This window comes from Phocoena sinus, chromosome 16, assembly GCF_008692025.1.
Source record: "Phocoena sinus isolate mPhoSin1 chromosome 16, mPhoSin1.pri, whole genome shotgun sequence".
NCBI lineage: Eukaryota > Metazoa > Chordata > Mammalia > Artiodactyla > Phocoenidae > Phocoena > Phocoena sinus.
Genome location: NC_045778.1, coordinates 36336251 through 36356041, shown reverse-complemented (window position 1 = coordinate 36356041; position 19791 = coordinate 36336251). Strand labels below are relative to the sequence as shown.

Here is a 19791-nt window from a genome sequence, read left to right as displayed (position 1 = left end):
GTCCATTAATTCGTTTGCAAATACTTTCTCCCATTCTGAGAGTTTGTCTTCTCGTCTTGTTTGTAGTTTCCCTTGCAAAAGCTCTGAAGGTTCATTAGGTCCCATTTGTTTATTTTTGTTTTTATTTCCATTACTCTAGAGGTGGATCAAAAAAGATCTTGCTGTGACTGATGTCAAAGAGTGTTCTTCCTATGTTTTCCTCTAAGAGTTTTATGGTGTCTGGTCTTACATTTAGGTCTCTAATTCACTTTGAGTTTATTTTTGTGTATGGTGTTAGGGAGTGTTCTAATTTCATTCTTTTGCATGTAGCTGTCCAGTTTTCCCAGCACCACTTACTGAAGAGACTGTCTTTTCTCCATTGTATATCCTTGCCTCCTTTGTCATAGATTAGTTGACCATAGGTACGTGGGTTTATCTCTGGGCTTTCTATCCTGTTCCATTGATCTATATTTCTGTTTTTCTGCCAGTATCATATTGTCTTGATTACTGCAGCTCTGTAGTATAGTCTGAAGTCAGGGAGTCTGATTCCTCCAGATCTGTGTTTTTCCCTCAAGACCGCTTTGGCTATTCAGGGTCTTCTGTGTCTCCATACAAATTTTAAGATTTCTTGTCCTAGTTCCGTAAAAAATGCCACTGGTAATTTGATAGGGATTGTATTGAACCTGTAGATTACTTTGGGTAGTATAGTCATTTTCACCATATTGATTCTTCCAATCCAAGAACATGGTATATCTCTCTATCTGTTGGTATCATCTTTAATTTCTTTCATCAGTGTCTTATAGTTTTCTGCATACAGGTCTTTTGTCTCCCTAGGTAGGTTTATTCCTAGGTACTTCATTCATTTTGCTGCAGTGGTAAATGGGAGTGTTTCCTTAATTTCTCTTTCAGATTTTTCTTCATTAGTGTATAGGAATGCAAGAGATTTCTGTGCATTAATTTTGTATCCTGCAACTTTACCAAATTCACCGATTAGCTCTAGTAGTTTTCTGGTGGCATCTTTAGGATTCTCTATGTATAGTATCATGTCATCTGCAAACAGTGACAGCTTTACTTCTTCTTTTCCAATTTGAATTCCTTTTATTTCTTTTTCTTCTCTGATTGCTGTGGGTAAAAATCCCAAAACCATGTTGAATAATAGTGGTGACAGTGGACATCCTTGTCTTGTTCCTCATCTTAGAGGAAATGCTTTCAGTTTTTCACCATTGAGAATGATGTTTGCTGTGGGTTTGTCATATATGGCCTTTATTATTATGCCCACTTTCTGGAGAGTTATCATAAATGGGTGTTGAATTTTGTCAAAAGCTTTTTATGTATCTATTGAGATGATCATATGGTTTTTCTTCTTCAGTTTGTTAATATGGTGTATCACATTGACTGATTTGCGTATACTGAAGAATCCTTGCATCCCTGGGATAAATCCCACATGATCATGGTGTGTGATCCTTTTAATGTGTTGTTGGATTCTGTTTGCTAGTATTTTGTTGATTTTTGCATCTATATTCATCAGTGATATTGGTCTGTAATTTCCTTTTTTGTAGTATCTTTGTCTGGTTTTGGTATCAGGGTGATGGTGGCCTCATAGAATGAGTTTGGGAGTGTTCCTTCCTCTGCAATTTTTTGGAAGAGTTTGAGAAGCACAGGTGTTAGCTCTTCTCTAAATGTTTGATAGAATTCACCTGTGAAGCCACCTGGTCCTGGACTTTGGAAGATTTTTAATCATAGTTTCAATATCATTGCTTGTGATTGGTGTGTTCGTATTTCTATTTCTTCCTGGTTCAGTCCTGGAAGGTTATACCTTTCTAAGAATTTGTCCATTTCTTCCAGGTTGTCCATTTTATTGGCATACAGTTGCTTGTAGTAGTCTCTTAGGATGCTTTGTACTTCTGCAGTGCCTGTGGTAATGTCTCCTTTTTCATTTCTAACTTTATTGATTTTAAGTCCTCTCCATCTTTTTCTTGATGAGGCTGGCTAATGGTTTGTCAATTTTGTTTATCTTCTCAAAGAACCAGCTTTTAGTTTTACTGATCTTTGCTATTGTCTTCTTTGTTTCTATTTCATTTATTTCTGCTCTGATTGTTATGATTTCTTTCCTTCTACTAACTTTGGGTTTTGTTTGTTCTTCTTTCTCTAGTTCCTTTAGGTGTAAGGTTAGGTTGTTTATTTGAGATGTTTGTTGTTTCTTGAGGTAGGATTGTATCGCTGTAAACTTCCCTCTTAGAACTGACTTTGCTGCATTCCATAGGTTTTGGATCATCATGTTTTCATTGTCATTTGTCTCTAGGTATTTTTTGATTTCCTCTTTGATTTCTTCAGTGATCTCTTGGTTATTTAGTAACGTATTGTTTAGCCTCCTTGTGTTTGTGTTTTTTATGTTTTTTTCCCTGTAATTGATTTCTAATCTCATAGCATCATGGTCAGAAAGATGCTTGATATGATTTCAATTTTCTTAAATTTACTGAGGCTTGATTTGTGACCCAAGATGTGATCTATCCTGGAGAATGTTCCATGTGCACTTGAGAAGAAAGTGTAATCTGCTGTTTTTGGATGGAATGTCCCATAAATATCAACTAAATCTATCTGGTCTAATGTGTCATTTAAAGCTTGTGTTTCCTTATTAATTTTCTGTCTGGATGATCTGTCCATTGGTGTAAGTGAGGTGTTTAAGTCCCCCACTGTTATTGTGTTACTGCCGATTTCCTCTTTTACAGCTGTTAGCAGTTGCCTTATGTATTGAGGTGCTCCTATGTTGGGTGCATATATGATTGTTATATCTTCTTCTTGGATTCATCCCTTGATCATTATGTAGTGTCCTTCCTTGTCTCTTGTAACATTCTTTATTTTGAAGTCTATTTTATCTGATGTGAGTATTGCTACTCCAGCTTTCTTTTGATCTCCATTTGCATGGAATATCTTTTTCCATCCCCTCACTTTCAGTCTGTACGTGTCCCTAGGTCTGAAGTGGGTCTCTTGTAGACAGCATATATATGGGTCTTGTTTTTGTATCCATTCAGCGAGCCTGTGTCTTTTGGTTGGAGCATTTAATCCATTCACGTTTAAGGTAATTATCAATATGTATGTTCCTATTACCATTTTCTTAATTCTTTTGGGTTTGTTTTTGTAGGTCCTTTTCTTCTCTTGTGTTTCCCACTTAAAGAAATTCCTTTAGCATTTGTTGTAGAGTTGGTTTAGTGGTGCTGAATTCTCTTAGCTTTGGCTTGTCTGTAAAGCTTTTGATTTCTCCATCGAATGTGAATGAGATCCTTGCCAGGTAGAGTAATCTTGGTTGTAGGTTCTTCCCCTTCATCACTTTAAATATGCCATGCCACTCCCTTCTGGCTTGTAGAGTTTTTGCTGAGAAATCAGCTGTTAACCTTATGGGAATTCCCTTGTATGTTATTTGTCATTTCACCCTTGCTGCTTTCAATAATTTTTCTTTGTCTTTAATTTTTGCCAATTTGATTACTATGTGTCTTGGCATGTTTCTCTTTGGGTTTATCCTGTATGGGACTCTCTGCACTTCCTGGACTTGGGTGGCTATTTCCTTTCCCATGTTAGGGAAGTTTTCGACTGTAATCTCTTCAAATATTTTCTCAGGCCCTTTCTGTCTCTCTTCTCCTTCTGGGACCCCTATAATGCGAATGTTGTTGCGTTTAATGTTGTCCCAGAGGTCTCTTAGGCTGTCTTCTTTTCATTCTTTTTTCTTTATTCTGTTCCGCAGCAGTGAATTCCACCATTCTGTCTTCCAGGTCACTTACCCATTCTTCTGCCTCAGTTATTCTGCTATTGCTTCCTTCTAGTGTATTTTTCATTTATTGTACTATTATATTCTTCATTATTGTATTCTTCATCTGTTTGTTTGTTCTTTAATTCTTCTAGGTCTTTGTTAAACATTTCTTGCACCTTCTCGATCTCTGTCTCCATTCTTTTTCTGAGGTCCTGGATCATCTTCACTAACATTATTTTAAATTCTTTTTCTGGAAGGTTGCCTATCTCCACTTCATTTAGTCGTTTTTCTGGGGTTTTATCTTGTTCCTTCATCTGGTACATAGCTCTCAGCCTTTTCATCTTTTCTATCTTTCTGTGAATGTGGTTTTTGTTCCACAGGCTGCACGATTGTGGTTCTTCTTGCTTCTGCTGTCTGCCCTCTGGTGCATGGGGCTATCTAAGAGGCTTGTGCAAGTTTCCTGATGGGAGGGACTGGTGGTGGGTAGAGCTGACTGTTGATCTGGTGGGCAGAGCTCATTAAAACTTTAATCCACTTGTCTGCTGATGGGTGAGGCTGGGTTCCCTCCCTGTTGGTTGCTTGGCCTGAGGTGACCCAACACTGGAGCCTACCCAGCCTCTTTGGTGGGGCTAATGGCAGACTCTGGGAGGGCTCACACCAAGGAATACTTCCCAGAACTTCTGCTGCCAGTGTCCTTGTCCTCATGGTGAGACACAGCCACCCCAAGCCTCTGCAGGAGACCCTCCAACACTAGCAGGTAGGTCTGGTTCAGTCTCCTACGGGGTCACTTCTCCTTCCCCTGGGTCCCAACGCGCACACTACTTTGTGTGTGCCCTGCAAGCACGGAGTCTCTGCTTCCCCCAGTCCTGTTGAAGTCCTGCAGTCAAATCCCACTAGCCTTCAAAGTCTGATTCTCTAGGAATTCCTCCTCCCGTTGCCAGACCCCCAGGTTGGGAAGCCTGACGTGGGGCTCAGAACCGTCCCTCCAGTGGGTGGACTTCTGTGGTGTAAGTGTTCTCCAGTTTGTGAGTCACCCACCGAGCAGTTATGGGGTTTGATTTTATTGTGATTGCGCCCCTCCTACCGTCTCATTGTGGCTTCTCCTTTGTCTTTGGATGTGGGGTGTCTTTTTTGGTGAGTTCCAGTGTCTTCCTGTCGATGACTGTTCAGCAGTTAGTTGTGATTCCGGTGCTCTCGCAAGAGGGAGTGAGCGCACATCCTTCTACTCCACCATCTTGAACCAATACACCTCATTCAATCAGTTTTAATCTTTCTTATTTACTAATTAATATTTAATTGCCGTGAATTTCCCATAAAGTTTCACATTGGCTACACTGGTATTACAGTGTGGTCTCACTGTAATTTACTTCTAAATTGTGTGACTTCAGTTATGATTGTCCCTTTAAGCTATTTAAAAGCTATGTCTCTTCCCCCCTGCCAAGAATGTAGGTGTTTTTGTTTTAGATTTATGTTTTTGTTTGTTCTGTATGTTTTTGTTTTTTGGGGGAGGTAAAGCATTCTCTTGCTGTTCATTTCTATAGGCACCGTGGTCAGAAAATATAACCTGTTTGTTTTTTGCTTTCTGAAAAATCTACTGATTTTCTTTGTGGAACAAAAGATGCTCACTTTTGGGGACTATTCCGTGTGTTCCAAAAGCATATATATTCTCAAGAAATCTATGTGTAGGGGGCTTCCCTAGTGGTGCAGTGGTTAAGAATCCACCTGCCAATGCAGGGGACATGGGCTCAAGTCCTGGTCCAGGAAGATCCCACATGCTGCGGAGCAACTAAGCCCCTGTGCCACAACTACTGAGCCCTCGTGCCAGAACTACTGAGCCCTCATGCCACAACTACTGAGCTCTCGTGCCACAACTACTGAAGCCTGCATACCCTAGAGCCTGTGCTCCGCAACAAAGAGAAGCCTCTGCAGTGAGAAGGCTGCACACCACAACAAAGAGTAGTCCCCGCCCCCCACCGCAACTAGAGAAAGCCCACGCGCAGCAACGAAGACCCAACACAGCCAAAAATTAATTAATTTTAAAAAAATGAATCTATGCGTAGGAACTACAGCCAGTCTTCATTAAGGATCTAGAACTGAGAAACGGAAAGCCACTGAATGCCAACAGTTATCTTTTTCCCCACAAAGCCACTGAATACCAATAGTTATTTTTTCTCCCCAAATAAGGTACACAACACCTTATTTCTTCAATGCATTTGATTCATTCTTCTCTCTACAGATAAATTTCTGATTGCTTAGGTATTTGAATCCCACCACCCTGACTAGGAGCAAACCCTCTGTGTCTGATGGCCTGAACACTCCAGTCACCAATGGCCCGAAAGCAAACTCCTAGGCAAAACAATCCAACTGGCCCCACTTGAATTAGAGGTCCATCTTCAATCTACTCAACTATGGCCAGGAAGAGCAAGGTCGTTATTGTAAAGACTTTTTAAAGCTCACCCATAGCCAGGTCTCCTCTACTTCCAGGGACATGGAAGAACTACAGTTCTTTACCCCCTTGCAGTTAGGTAAGGCCAAATGACTAGTTCCTACTACTAAAGTTACATACATAATTGCTGGTTACAAGATCCTCCAATGTTCTCCTTCCTTCCATAGCAACCAAGAAAGCCATGTGTTCCAGAGGAACAGCTACAAGATGGTAGAGCCTCTGACAGGCTTTCTCTCAACTGCTTACTTGACCCAAGCTGAACATGAAATGAGAAACGAACTTTTCACTCTGTCAAGCCACTGAAATTTGAGACATTTTTTTCCTTAATGTGGCATAATTTAGCCTATTCTGATTAATACTGTCCTGTTAACCAATACCTCCAAAAGCTGCAAGGAGGTCAAATTCTCTCTATATTCTCTATTTATAATAAAATTGACATCACCAGTACAAATGAAATTTGGGGACAGAGTCTTTATTTTCTATAGTCTCCAAATTTTTCTTAAAATAGTATATATATTTTTTCACAATCAGAGAAAAATACTCTTTAAAGAGCTAATAAAAGTTTCAATGGAATTAGCACTTTGGAACTAGAAACTTAGCCATTATCTCGTCTAGTCCTGACCACTTCCATTCTACGTAACAGAGAACTGAGACCTAAAGCATGTCCTGAATGAGACTATCCAATAGTCAATACTGGACTAAGGATAACCACTCAGGCCTCTGGATTGTTTAAATCAGTTAAGATAACACATTTTAAGATTTATTCTCTTATCTTTTAAAAATATACTTTCTACGATTTTCCATGGGTCTTTTCCCCCACTTTATTCTAATTTTTACATATCTCACCACATTCTCAACCTAAATAAGGTTAGGTCCCCTACTAACCACTCTGCTAGTACTCTACACTTTTCTTTCCTAGCACCAATACTGCATTGTCATGACATAACTGGGTGGGTTTGTGTTTTTTTAATCTGGTCTCCCCCACTAGAGCATAAGCTCTATGAAAGCAGAACTCAGGGCTATTTTTATTCACTATTGTATAACCAAGTCTGAACGGTCTCTAGGCTGTAACAGGTGCTCATTACACACTTATCAAGTTGAATTATACTTTCCAAGTCTGAAAGACTTAGAAGTAATTACCAACACTAAACTGATCATCTCAGAATTCTTGTCTCTGCTTCCTCAAAAAGACTGTTTCTTTCTCCTTAGAAAAGTTAAGGGCTCTATGCAAGTGCCAAGAAAATAGGAGGTTTTCATAAAGGGTACTGAAGCCTCCTAGAAATCAAGTAAATTAGGAATCAAGCTTTGCGAGGGAGATGGAGTTCAAATGTACTAACAGGAAAACAAAATACACCTATTTTGGTCAATCACACCTTTCCTCCTGTCTTTAAAAAGGGAATTTGATGTAAAACATGAAACTAAAATTCCCCCACAACCCATCCAATCAAACTTAAGAAAGAGGAAATCCTAATCATTTTAATTTCTTGAGACGGACACTTAAATCGTTTATTTTTAGGCTTTCTACTTTTCTAACATATATTTTTAAAGCTATAACATTTCCTCTAAGTATAGAATTAACTGTATCACAAATTTTGATATGACATGTATTTTCATTATTCTTGAATCCCAAATAATTCCTAATTCTTTTGTAACTTATTTGATCCACGTGTGGTTATTTAGAAGTGCACTGTTTAATTTCAAAGATTTTCTCATTATCTTTTGTTATTGGTTTCTAATTTAATTCCATTATCATCAGAGGACATTGTGAATGATTTCAATCCTTTGACATTTGTTGAGGCTTTGCTTTAATGACCCAGCAAATGGGTCACACTCTATCCTTACTGGGTGTGATGTTCACTATATATTATGTTTTTTTGTTACAACACCTGACCTTCCGTATCTTTACTAATGTTCTGTCTGCCAGTTTGATCAGCAGTCAGTGTGGTCATGGTCCCTGACCTAAAATTTTAGGTAATGTACACAGTGCTTACAATGGGTCAAATACAGTTCTAAGATATAAAATACATTATATTATATACATATGTTTTATATATACATATGACATATATATATATATATATATATATATATATATATATATAGTATATGTAAACTTACAACCACTCCATGAGGTAGGAGCCATTATTCCCATTTTACAGATGAGGAAACAGACACAGATATGTTACTCAATTTATCAAAACTGCTGATGGCCCAGCTAGGAAGAAGGTGAGCTGGGATTTAAACCCAACCAGAGTCCATGCTCTTAACCACTATATATTTATAACACATGATCCTAGGATAAAATGTTTTCCCTCAAGTAGAAAAAATTTTTACTGAAACAGTACCCCCGCCAAATGGTTAAGAACTATTTTTTTATTAGAAATGCTTAAGATGTGAATTTTAAAAGGACACAAACATTGCATCCTCAGAATCAGGGCAAACTACACAAAAAATATGAGTAGAAAAAGAAGACCGAAAATAATTATACTGAATGTCAACAATGGTTGTTATGAGACGCTGGGGATGTGTTTCCTTTTTGTTCTACTTTTCCATGTTTTCTGAGTCCTGAATATGTATCATCCCTATAGTAAGTAAAAACTAAAGAGCATTCTATAAGTACTGACTTAACTGACAGTGTTCTGCCTTAATTTTCAAGAGGTAAAAAATGTTAGCAAAACAATGAATCACCAGAGATAATGGATAACTAAAAAGTGCTTTGTAAACTATAAAGCTATTCAAATATTAGTAATTTAAGCATCCCAAAACCAAATGCAAGCTTTTTTATGTCTTTCCCTTTTTAAATTTCAACTGTTTTATTTATTTTTTTAGTTTTTCTAGTTTTTGGCTGCACCACGCTGGTATGTAGCATCTTAGCTCCCTGACCAGGGATCGAACCCACACCTCCTGCACTGGAAGGCAGTCTTAGCCACTGGACTGCCAGGGAAGTCCCTCAACTGTTTTTAAATGCCTGATTTTTTTTTTTTTTTTTCAGGCTACGAACATGCAGGCTCAGTGGCCATGGCCCACGGGCCCAGCCGCTCCGCAACATGTGGGATCCTCCCGGACCGGGGCACGAACCCGCGTCCCCTGATTGGCAGGCAGACTCTCAACCACTGCGCCACCAGGGAAGCCCCAAATGCCTGATTATTTTAAAACTTAAATATTTTGTCTAAACAAATTCATAAGAGCTGATTTTTGAAGGGCAGAACATTAAAGTACCACACATCCCTGAATACTAACAAAAACGAAAGCAACCAACAAATTTACAACAGATCACACTCTTTTAGTATCACTGAAAATCCCCTGATCTGTAATCTAATAAAATGTTGATTCAGTGCTGAAGATTTCAATAGGAAACCCACATTTAATTCCCCAAAGTGATCTGTTACTTTTGGAAAAGAATTTTTATAACTCCTTAAGAAAAGGGAATAATTCGTTTAAAGATGACTTAATACACACTGTAACACTAAAATTGTCCATATCATAATTAGTTGTAAGAATATCAGCTCAGTCTATTTAGGATATGTTTCTCTTTCAAAGTTTCTTCTGCTATTTCTGCAACAGAACCTATGAACAAAGAACGCACAGCTGCCTAGCAGATGTATAATTTCAGTGTTTAGATTCCATTCTTCCTAGCTTCATTCTGCAAGAGATTTTGGATTTTCTATTTCCATATGGTTTTTGACCTTCCTCAGTTTAGGTTCTACCTCCCTACATCTTACTCTATTTTAGTCCATTATTATAGAAAAACACTTCAAATTTGAAACACCTTAATTTTTTTTAAAGCTTAAAACTTGCACAGCTGAAAAGAGGAGCACATACACGAAAAAAAGATGAACAGATAACTAGAACAAGACAGTCAAATTTCCAAAACTTTCTATTTCTATTTAGATAACTCCCCCCTACCCCATCCCCTTAATTCTAAGTTTCTTATATTTCAGGTTCAGACATAAAAGTTTAATGTACGCACAGAATTTCAGCTTTACTCACCTAATTTCATCAAATTCTTAAGTTATGGCAGAAACATTAAGCAGTAAGATTTTTTTAAACTTACACTGTATATACCAAAATGTTTACAGATGTCACCTTTGAGTAGCATGAATATGACAGATTTTTACTTTCTTCTTGGGGCTTTTCTGTGTTTTAAATTTGTTCAGTGAGCACCACTTCTGTAATAAGGAGGCAAAAAAGGCTTTTGTTTTAAAGAGAAACCTGCGAGGAAAAGGATTCTTGGCATGTCTACATGCCATAACCACTTATGTTTAAAAATTTTCTATGGAACAACATAAGCAATTTACTAATATTCCAGAGAACAGTCTCAGCATCATTAACAGGTAAAAATCAGGTTTCATTTCTCAACCTATTTTACTCCCAAAATTGCCCCCTAGATGAGCTTATTCACTTTCATTTTTAATTGATGTGGCAGCATTTTTAAATTTTTTTCTTCCTGTTCTCTCACAGGATTTTAAATGTATTCTAAGAAACAATACAAATAACATAATTATGTTTTACAAATATCTACCCAATTTTAACTACTTTAAGAGTAAAAGCCATGGTAAAGCTGTGAAAAAGGCTTGTCTTTGTGATCATCATCAACAATTAAACTGATATGTCTCAGAAATGAGATATACAACACTAATTTTATTTTATTTATTTTCATTAATTAATTATGGCTGCATTGGCTCTTCCTTGCTGCACATAGGCTTTCTCTAGTTGCGGCGAGTGGCAGCTACTCTTTGTTGCAGTGTTCAGGCTTTGCATTGGCGTGGCTTCTCTTGTCGTGGAGCACGGGCTCTAGGCGCACGGGCTTCAGTAGTTGCAGTGCGCAGCCTCAGTAGTTGTGGCTCACAGGCTCTAGTGCGCAGGCTCAGTAGTGTGGCACACGGGCTTAGTTGCTCCACAGCATGTGGGATCTTCCTGGACCAGGGCTCGAACCCGTGTCCCCTGCACTGGCAGGCGGATTCTTAACCACTGCAACACCAGGGAAGTCCCAGAATACTCATTTTAAAAAATATTTACGAGAAGGGTTCTGGATGTTTAAAAAGTAACTGTATTCCACTGACCTTTTAATATCCTTTTTTCTACAATGCACAGGAAACATTAGGAAAGTCAAAGAATGCCAGTCAAAAAGTTACCCATGAAAAGTTTCTAACAAATCTTAAATATTAAAAAGAGGGGCTTCCCTGGTGGTGCAGTGGTTAAGAATCTACCTGTCAATGCAGGGGACAAGGCATATTACTGAAATGTAGACAATAAAAGTTATCTGTTATCAAGTGACCATATTTTGTTGATTTGGTGTATATTTAAGATACTTCTGGATACTGTTGAAATATTTTTATTTCATGACATTTTAAAATGATTTTTTGAAAAATATATAAGTTTAACAACCTCACCAAAATTTAACAGTCTTTACTTTAACATTTCCCATCAAGAGCTCCTTTCAGCTAGAAATCTAAAATATTCTTAGTTAAATACAAATTTAAGACATTCGAGATCTTATATTCCTAAAATATATTAAAAAAATTTTAATTTCGAATAAGAAAACTACCTAAAAATTTCAATATACACAAAACAGTATGACAACCACGCCAAGTCTCCTCCAGACTTAACTTCAAAATTGAGAGTCTGTAACACTGCAGATAATTTACCTAAAGGCTATGCTCAAAAGAGGAGATAAGAAAGCTGAGCATGGAAGAATACCACTGGTCACACGCTATTCCCTTCATTACCTGAAATGACTGCCAGGACAGGAAGAGTGACTTTTCAGCCAAAAGTCAGAAATCCAGTGCTGTCATCCGGACCAAAAGCATTATAAGACCTGCAATTTCTGTGACTAACTGCTCTACATTGAAGTCATGGAATTTTCTTTCTTTTTCTCTTTAAGCATAAAATAACCTTAAGGTTTATCAAGTCTTTTTACTTTTTAAGATAAGGAAACAGAGATCAGATAGTTAATGCAGTATCCAAGACCGCACAGTTAGCTTAGTGGTAGTACCAGTACTAGATGTTAGTTTATAAAAAATTAGAAGCCAATACTTAAGTGTTCCACTGCTTCTTTAAAATTTTTCATATTTCCCAAATTATCCACAGTAGGTATACTGCTTTTATAATTTAAAAAATTTTATTTATTTATTTATTTTTGGCTGTGTTTGGTCTTCCTTGCTGCGCTCAGGCTTTCTCTAGTTGCGGCGAGCGGGGGCTACTCTTCGTTGTAGTGTGCAGGCTTCTCATTGCGGTGGCTTCTCTTGTTGTGGAGCAGGGGCTCTAAGCACACAGGCTTCAGTAGTTGTGGCGCACAGGCTCGGTAGTTGTGGCTCATGGGCTCTAGAGCACAGGCTCGGTAGTTGTGGTGCATGGGCTTAGTAGCTCCACGGCATGTGGGATCTTCCCGGACCAGGGCTCAAATGCGTGTTCCCTGCATTGGCAGGTGGATTCTTAACCACAGTGCCACCAGTGAAGTCCTGCTTTTATAATTTTTTTTTTCGCAGTACACAGGCCTCCCACTGCCGCGGCCTCTCCCGTTGCGGAGCACAGGCTCCGGACGCGCAGGCTCAGCGGCCATGGCTCACGGGCCCAGCCGCTCCACGGCATGTGGGATCTTCCCGGACCAGGGCACGAACCCGCGTCCCCTGCATTGGCAGGCGGACTCTCAACCACTGCGCCACCAGGGAAGCCCTATAATTTTTAAAAGAGCAAAAAATGTTTGCTTTAAAAACTACTAAATACTTCCGGGAGCCCTCTCCCTCTCCTTTCTGGTCTAAGGTCTCACTCTATAGGCCACTTTCTCAGGAAGGCCTTCCAAAGCACCTGCACCCTAAACAGACCAGGTTCCCTTATTACACAGTCCTATAAGCTCCCTGTAGTTGCGTTTTGTATATCTTAATGTAACTATAATTAGATAATTATTTGTGAAATTATTTAATGTCTATCTTCTCTACCTAGGTCTTAAATTGCTGTTTCTCAGGGCTGTTCTAGGCTCTCTGCTGTTATATACCAGGAGTTCCTGAAATGAGGTCCATAACATAACCGTGAAATTATACGCTTGTTACATTTGTGTATTTTTCTTCAGATACTCAAAAAATGACCTTTAAAAGGGTTAAGAACCAGAAGTAGCAGATTTATGTTGTGTACCTACCCAGAGCCATCCTTTCTTTGGGGAAACAACCACTTGCCCATCTCACATGGTTCCAAGAAGGCTATTCAACCCTGCCTGCTCCAGTGGGCATATAAGCCAGTTCTGGCCAATGATGGTACCCCAGACTCCATGTAGACCCGATAACAATCTCTCCACGAGACAGAATACATGCACCTGGGAAAGAAGTGCTTTTTCCCTCTCTTGAATCCATAGCAATAAGGCCCATTATAAGCCTAGAGTTACCAGTGGTCCTCTCTGCCAGATGAGGCCAAAAAAGAGGTAAGCAGAGGGCTTCCCTGGTGGCGCAGTGGTTGAGAGTCCGCCTGCCGATGCAGGGGACACGGGTTCGTGCCCCGGTCTGGGAAGATCCCACATGCCGTGGAGCGGCTGGGCCCGTGAGTCATGGCCGCTGGGCCTGCGTGTCCGGAGCCTGTGCTCCGCAACTGGAGAGGCCACAATGGTGAGAGGCCTGCGTATCGCCAAAAAAAAAAAAAAAAAAAATGGTAAACAGAGAAGAGAGACCCCCGATTACATCATCTGAACACTTAGCTCCAGCCATACCTACTTCCAGTCTTTTCAAAAACGTGAGGGGCGGGGTAGGAGGGGAGCCTTTTTCCCCTTTAAACTATGAGTTAGGTTTGTCACTTGCAAGCGTAAGTCACCTGAGAGAGCCACCCAATTCCCACTGTTGAAATATACAACTTATATAGTAATCACTCCCAAATGTCTACCTCCAGCCCAAATCACTGTCAAACTCCAGACCAATATATGCAAGCAACTGCTAAGTAGAACTCTCTACCTGGTGGTTCAGAGGATCAAAACTATTTTCCTCCAGAAGCCAGCTCTCCCTCCACTTTTTTCACCTCAGCCAACAACACACATCTACCCTACCAGGTTTCCGATCTAGAAACCTGGGAATCATTCTTGACAATGCCACTCCTCCTCTCTCCCCCAGCTAATTACCAAGTCCTGTCCATTCTACGCCCTAACTACCTGCCACTATCCTAGTCTGAGCCAGGATGGAACAGCTTCCCTACAGTTTCAGTGTCTTCAGTCTTCTTTTCTTCAAAGTGATTCTCCACTATGTAACTAATCTCACAAAACTGCAAATTTGACTATTTTATCCCCACACTTGACATACCACTATCCTCCTTAAGTGAACACCCAATTATATACAGATAGAGCAACAACCAAGCTCCACAGCTTCAGATGTTATTAGTGGTATAAAAAATGTATACAGTAAGAAAACAAGGTTCATCAGAAACATAAAAGTATAGAAGAGTAACAATATCCATAATATCAGGGTAGCTCAAATTCACCAATTTTTAATAAAAGATACTCAAGAATATCTTTCCTTATCTAGTTTGTGCCTATTCATTAGTTCTATATTTAACTGCCCTTATGAACTTGGTTTAGGGACCCCCCCCCCGCCGAGTCCACAAGATGGAGTCCACTAATCATCTGATCTCCTTAAGACCCTACTCTAGTGCTTTCTTCAAAAAACATTACTGGGGATCTTTGAGCATGTCATTTTGTTTCTATCAATATTTTTATTTATTTATTTATTTTTGGCTGTGTTGGGTCTTCATTTCTGTGTGCGGGCTTTCTCTAGTTGCAGCGAGCGGGGGCCACTCTTCATCGCGGTGCGCAGGCCTCTCACTGTCACGGCCTCTCTTGTTGCGGAGCACAGGCTCCAGACGCACAGGCTCAGTAGTTGTGGCTCACGGGCTTTGCTGCTCCGTGGCATGTGGGATCTTCCCAGACCAGGGCTCAAACCCATGTCCCCTGCATTGGCAGGCAGACTCTCAACCACTGCGCCACCAGGAAAGCCCCTATCAGTATTTTTTTAGAACTGACAGCCTTTAAAATATTGGCTATACAGCACTATTTACAATAGCCAAGACGTGGAAACAACCTAAACATCCATCTACAGATGAATGGATCAGATGTGGTACGTATATACAATGGAATATTACTCAGCCATAAAAATGAATGAAATAATGCCACTTGCAGCAACATGGACGGACCTAGAAATTATCATACTAAGCGAAGTAAAGAAGACACAGGAGATAAATATCAAAGATATTTGATATCATATCAAATATCATTTATATGTGGAATCTAAAGTATGACACAGATGAACTTATCTACAAAACAGAAACAGACTCACAGACATAGAGAACAGACTTCTTGTTGCCAAAGGGTAGGGCAATGAGGGAGGGAAGTATTGGGAGTTTGGGATTAGCAGATGCAAACTATTATATATAGGATGGATAAACAACAAGGTCCTAGTGTATAGCACAGGGAACTATATTCAATATCCTGAATCAACTTTGCTATCCAGCAGAAATTAATACAACATTGTAAATCAACTATACTTCAATAAAATTTATTAAAAGTTGGCTATAAGGACTTCCCTGGTGGCGCAGCAGTTAAGAATCTGCCTGCCAGCTGATTCACTTTGCTATAAAGCAGAAACTAACACACCATTGTAAAGCAATTATACTCCAATAAAGATGTTAAGAAAAAGAATCCTGCCAATGCAGGGGACACGAGTTCAATCCCTGGTCCGGGAAGATCCCACATGCTGCGGAGCAACTAAGCCCATGCACCACAACTACTGAGCCTGCGCTCTAGAGCCCGCGCACCACAACTACTGAAGCCTGAGTGCCTAGAGCCTGCGTTCCGCAACAAGAGAAGCCACTGCAACGAGAAGCCCATGTGCAGCAATGAAGACCCGATGCAGCCAAAAATAAATAAATAAATATATCAATTTATTTATTCTTTTTTAAAAAAAGAAAATCCCTTTCTTCAGAAGGGGTTCCATCCAGAATTAGAAAATGGGGAAGACTTCAAAAAGAGATGGAATTTGAAATGGAGCTTGACGGAGGCAGGACTTGTACATACGACAATTAACTATTTATGCGGTCCCAGTAGAGAGAGAGTTATAAGCAACAGCAGAAGAAGGGTGGAAAGAACTTGTGCAGGAAGCAAAAATAGTGGAAGATAAGAATCTGGCAAATCTGAGGCAAATCCCAAGGAAAGAATTTCATTTAATAGAAGACACTGGAAACTTCTAAGTGGGGAAGTGACAAGAATGGGATTCAAGATTAATTTAGGCAGAAATGCATAAGTTAACCTGGATAAAGGTGGAAGTAAAGGCAAGAAGATCATAACATTAGGCCAGGTGAGATGAGAACCTGATTCAGCTAGCAGGAAAAAAAAAAAAAAAAAGATTGAAGAGGGAAAATTATCAAATATACAAATATATACACAGGACATAATATTGTATACAAGTATATCGAGTCAAAGAAATTTAAAGAATTACGTGAAAACCAAATAACATTAGACTTGAAAACTCAATAAATAAATTTCTGGAAAAAATATTAAACACTAAAATTCACACAAGAAATAGAAAACCTACACAGATCAACAGCTATTAAATAAACTGAAATGGTACTCAAATTCCTCTCCAGGAAAAAAATATATATATAAGCCTGAATGCTCTTACAGGTGAGTTCTGCCAAACTCTCAAGTAAAAGATAATCCCAGGGGCTTCCCTGGTGGTGCAGTGGTTGAGAGTCCGCCTGCCGATGCAGGGGACGCGGGTTCGTGCCCTGGTCAGGGAAGATCCCACGTGCCGCGGAGCGGCTGGGCCCGTGAGTCATGGCCGCTAAGCCTGTGCGTCCGGAGCCTGTGCTCTGCAATGGGAGAGGCCACAACAGTGAGAGGCCCGCGTACCGCAAAAAAAAAAAAAAAAAAAAAAAAAAAAAAGATAATCCCAGTCTAAACTGTTCCTGAAAAGAGAAAAAAAGAAGGAAAGCGGCCCAACTCATTTTGTAATCTATTATAACCTTGTTACCAACATGTATTAAGAACTGTACCAGAGCTGGCATGAACAGATAGAAGAGTGACAGTACCATGAAAGCAGAACCAATAGATGTTGGCTACAGACAACACGTGATGGGATGGGGAAAGGACTAGGTTTGGGATAACATCAACAAAAATAAGGAACACCAGGGAAACAAGTTTGGTAAGAAGGACAAGTTCACTTTGAACCTGAAAAATCAGGTAGAGGTACGCATAAAACAATTTGAAAAACCAGAATTCAAGGGCAGAAGGGAAATAAAGAATAGAGATTTGAGAATTATTCAGACAGAAGGGTCTGAAACAATGTCAAAGGACCAGAGATGTATGAAAAATGATCTGAAAAGTGAAACTTGGAGAACACTTACACTAATGGGGAAGAAGGAAGAACAGAAAGTGAAAAAGGGCAAAGAGTAAGGAGGTCAGTATAATGTCACAGAAGCCCTGTTTTCATCTAGTTAATTCATACTCATCCTTCAGAACTGTCACAGGGTTCCAATGTAACATTTTTAAGAAGGCCTTCTGAGATTCTTCCAACATACACCAGCACCAGGTCAGGGCCCCATTTTAAGCTCTTATAAATACTCTGTACTTTATCTATACAATTATATTTAATTATAGAATTCATTCTTCAATATACGTCTCCTTCAGTAGACTTTAAGCTCCACGAAGGCAAGGCGCCGTATCTGTTGTTGCCTCCTACTGACTCGTGTGTTACGTTAGAATACAGTAAGTATTCGTTGAATGAAATGGACAGGTGAATGATGGACAAGGAAAAGTATTTCAAGAATGATGGGTCGATGTTAAATGCTACAAAAAGCTCAAGCTGACTTGGAAAGGGGGCTTTAAAAGTGTTTATTAGGTTACAGGTGACCTTTGTGAAGGTGAAATCCAGATAATAAGGGGTTAAGAAGTGAATGGATTGCCAGGAAGTAAAGGCAGGAAAAGTAAACTGCTCTTGGCAATGTCTAGAGTTGGGATTATGAAGGAGTGAATTGTAATTTTACTTCATTTTGCTCTATTTTTCTTAACGAACATGTATCATTTTTATAAGGACCTAATTTATTTTTATTGTTAATATGATTTGAAAAGGAAAGGCAGCAATAAGACAGGTTGAGGGAGTAGCAGACACAAGGGAAGGTTTTTGTAAATTGAAGAAATCTTAAGCACATTCGTACTTGTAAGAACTTTAAGACAAAAGAGTAACTTATACTCCATTAAGTAGGAAGAGAAAAATGAAATAAGGTGTTAACCAGGAAGAAGGACAAAAAATATTCTTCCACTAAGATGGAAGGAAAGAAGATGATAAAAGGAATCCAGTAAATTCTGGAAGGAGCTCCCATTGGATGCCTCAATGTTTTCAGGAACGGACGTGAAGTGAAGAAAGCAGAAAAAGTTTGAAAAGAGTTCTACGGAGAATGTGCGGGCGGGCGGGCGGGCGGGGGCGGGGGGGGGGGCGGGGGGGGTGGTGCAAAACAGGAGTGGAACACTGATTCTGTTAAGAGGTCATTCTAAATTTCAACTGGCCTTTTGTAAACTGCAACCCATTTCTAGCTCAGAACTGCCCGTATTTTAGCTTTAATTTTAAATATTTAAATAAAATTCTAGTTCAGAAACTTTCTATTTCAACAACTTAAAAGTTATAAGCATTGATACATTCTACTTTAATTCAGACTTGAACTCCTCTTTTGAAATAAATACAATAAAGGAGTTGTTTTCAACTCAAGCAACAATGAGCGATCATTTCAAGTATGAGTTTACTGAAAAGCACTCCTAAACGTCAGAGTGTCTGCAGAGAAAGGCTTTTTGTAGTTGTTGTTTAACTCTTCGCATGCCTCACTTTAACAGATCCTGAATAATAGAGAAAATCTTGGGTTCAAATCCCAGCTCATTTAGACAAGTTATACAACCTCTTAGCGTCTCGGTTTCCTCTTCTAAAAAATGAGGAATATACTAACCAGGATTATCACAGGGATTAAATGACGTAACACAGGTGAACGTGCCAAGTTCGTACTATGTACTCAGAACAGTTTGCTAACCGTCTGAAAGACAAAACCTGCAGCACTTTGACCAAATTAAAACATCCGAGAGCCTGAAAGAGCACAAGTCACAAAACGCCAGATCCTAGCACACAGCACATTATGTTTCTTCCCTGACGCAAGCTTTTTTTTTTTTTTTTTTTTCCTTGCCAAACCTTTCCACTAGGAGTCTGGAAAGAGAAAAAAAGGGTTACATTCAATCCAGCACGAAGTTTTCAGAAACTGAAGTGCAGAATCACAACAGACATGGCAGCGGAGGCAGCGCAGGACAACAGGTGAACCTCCGAGAAACCTGGCACCTTCCCGCGGGCAAGTTTTGCGGGAGGGCTGGCAGTTCCTCCTGGCTCTACCGCCCCACGAAACAGACATTCGTTTTCTTTTTTTTTTTTTTGCAGAAACATAATGGACAAATCGCGAATATCACCCTCGCAGCTCCCGCGCGGGGAGGTGAGCGCCTTTCCCATTTAAGGATTCAAGAATCGTCCTTGGTGGCGGCTTTCGCCCACACAGCCTCCCCAAGCTCGGCCTGAAACCCGGGGGTGGGGAACAAAGAGGGGCCCAGAGGCGGGGACGTCGCGGG

The 19791-nt window shown here is 39.7% G+C and overlaps 1 protein-coding gene across 2 annotated transcripts in view; it reads right to left on the bottom strand.

Moving 5' to 3' along the window:
* Positions 1–19791, bottom strand: part of BMPR1A (bone morphogenetic protein receptor type 1A) — a 142779-nt gene that overhangs the window by 122515 nt on the left and 473 nt on the right. The window lies entirely within an intron of this gene.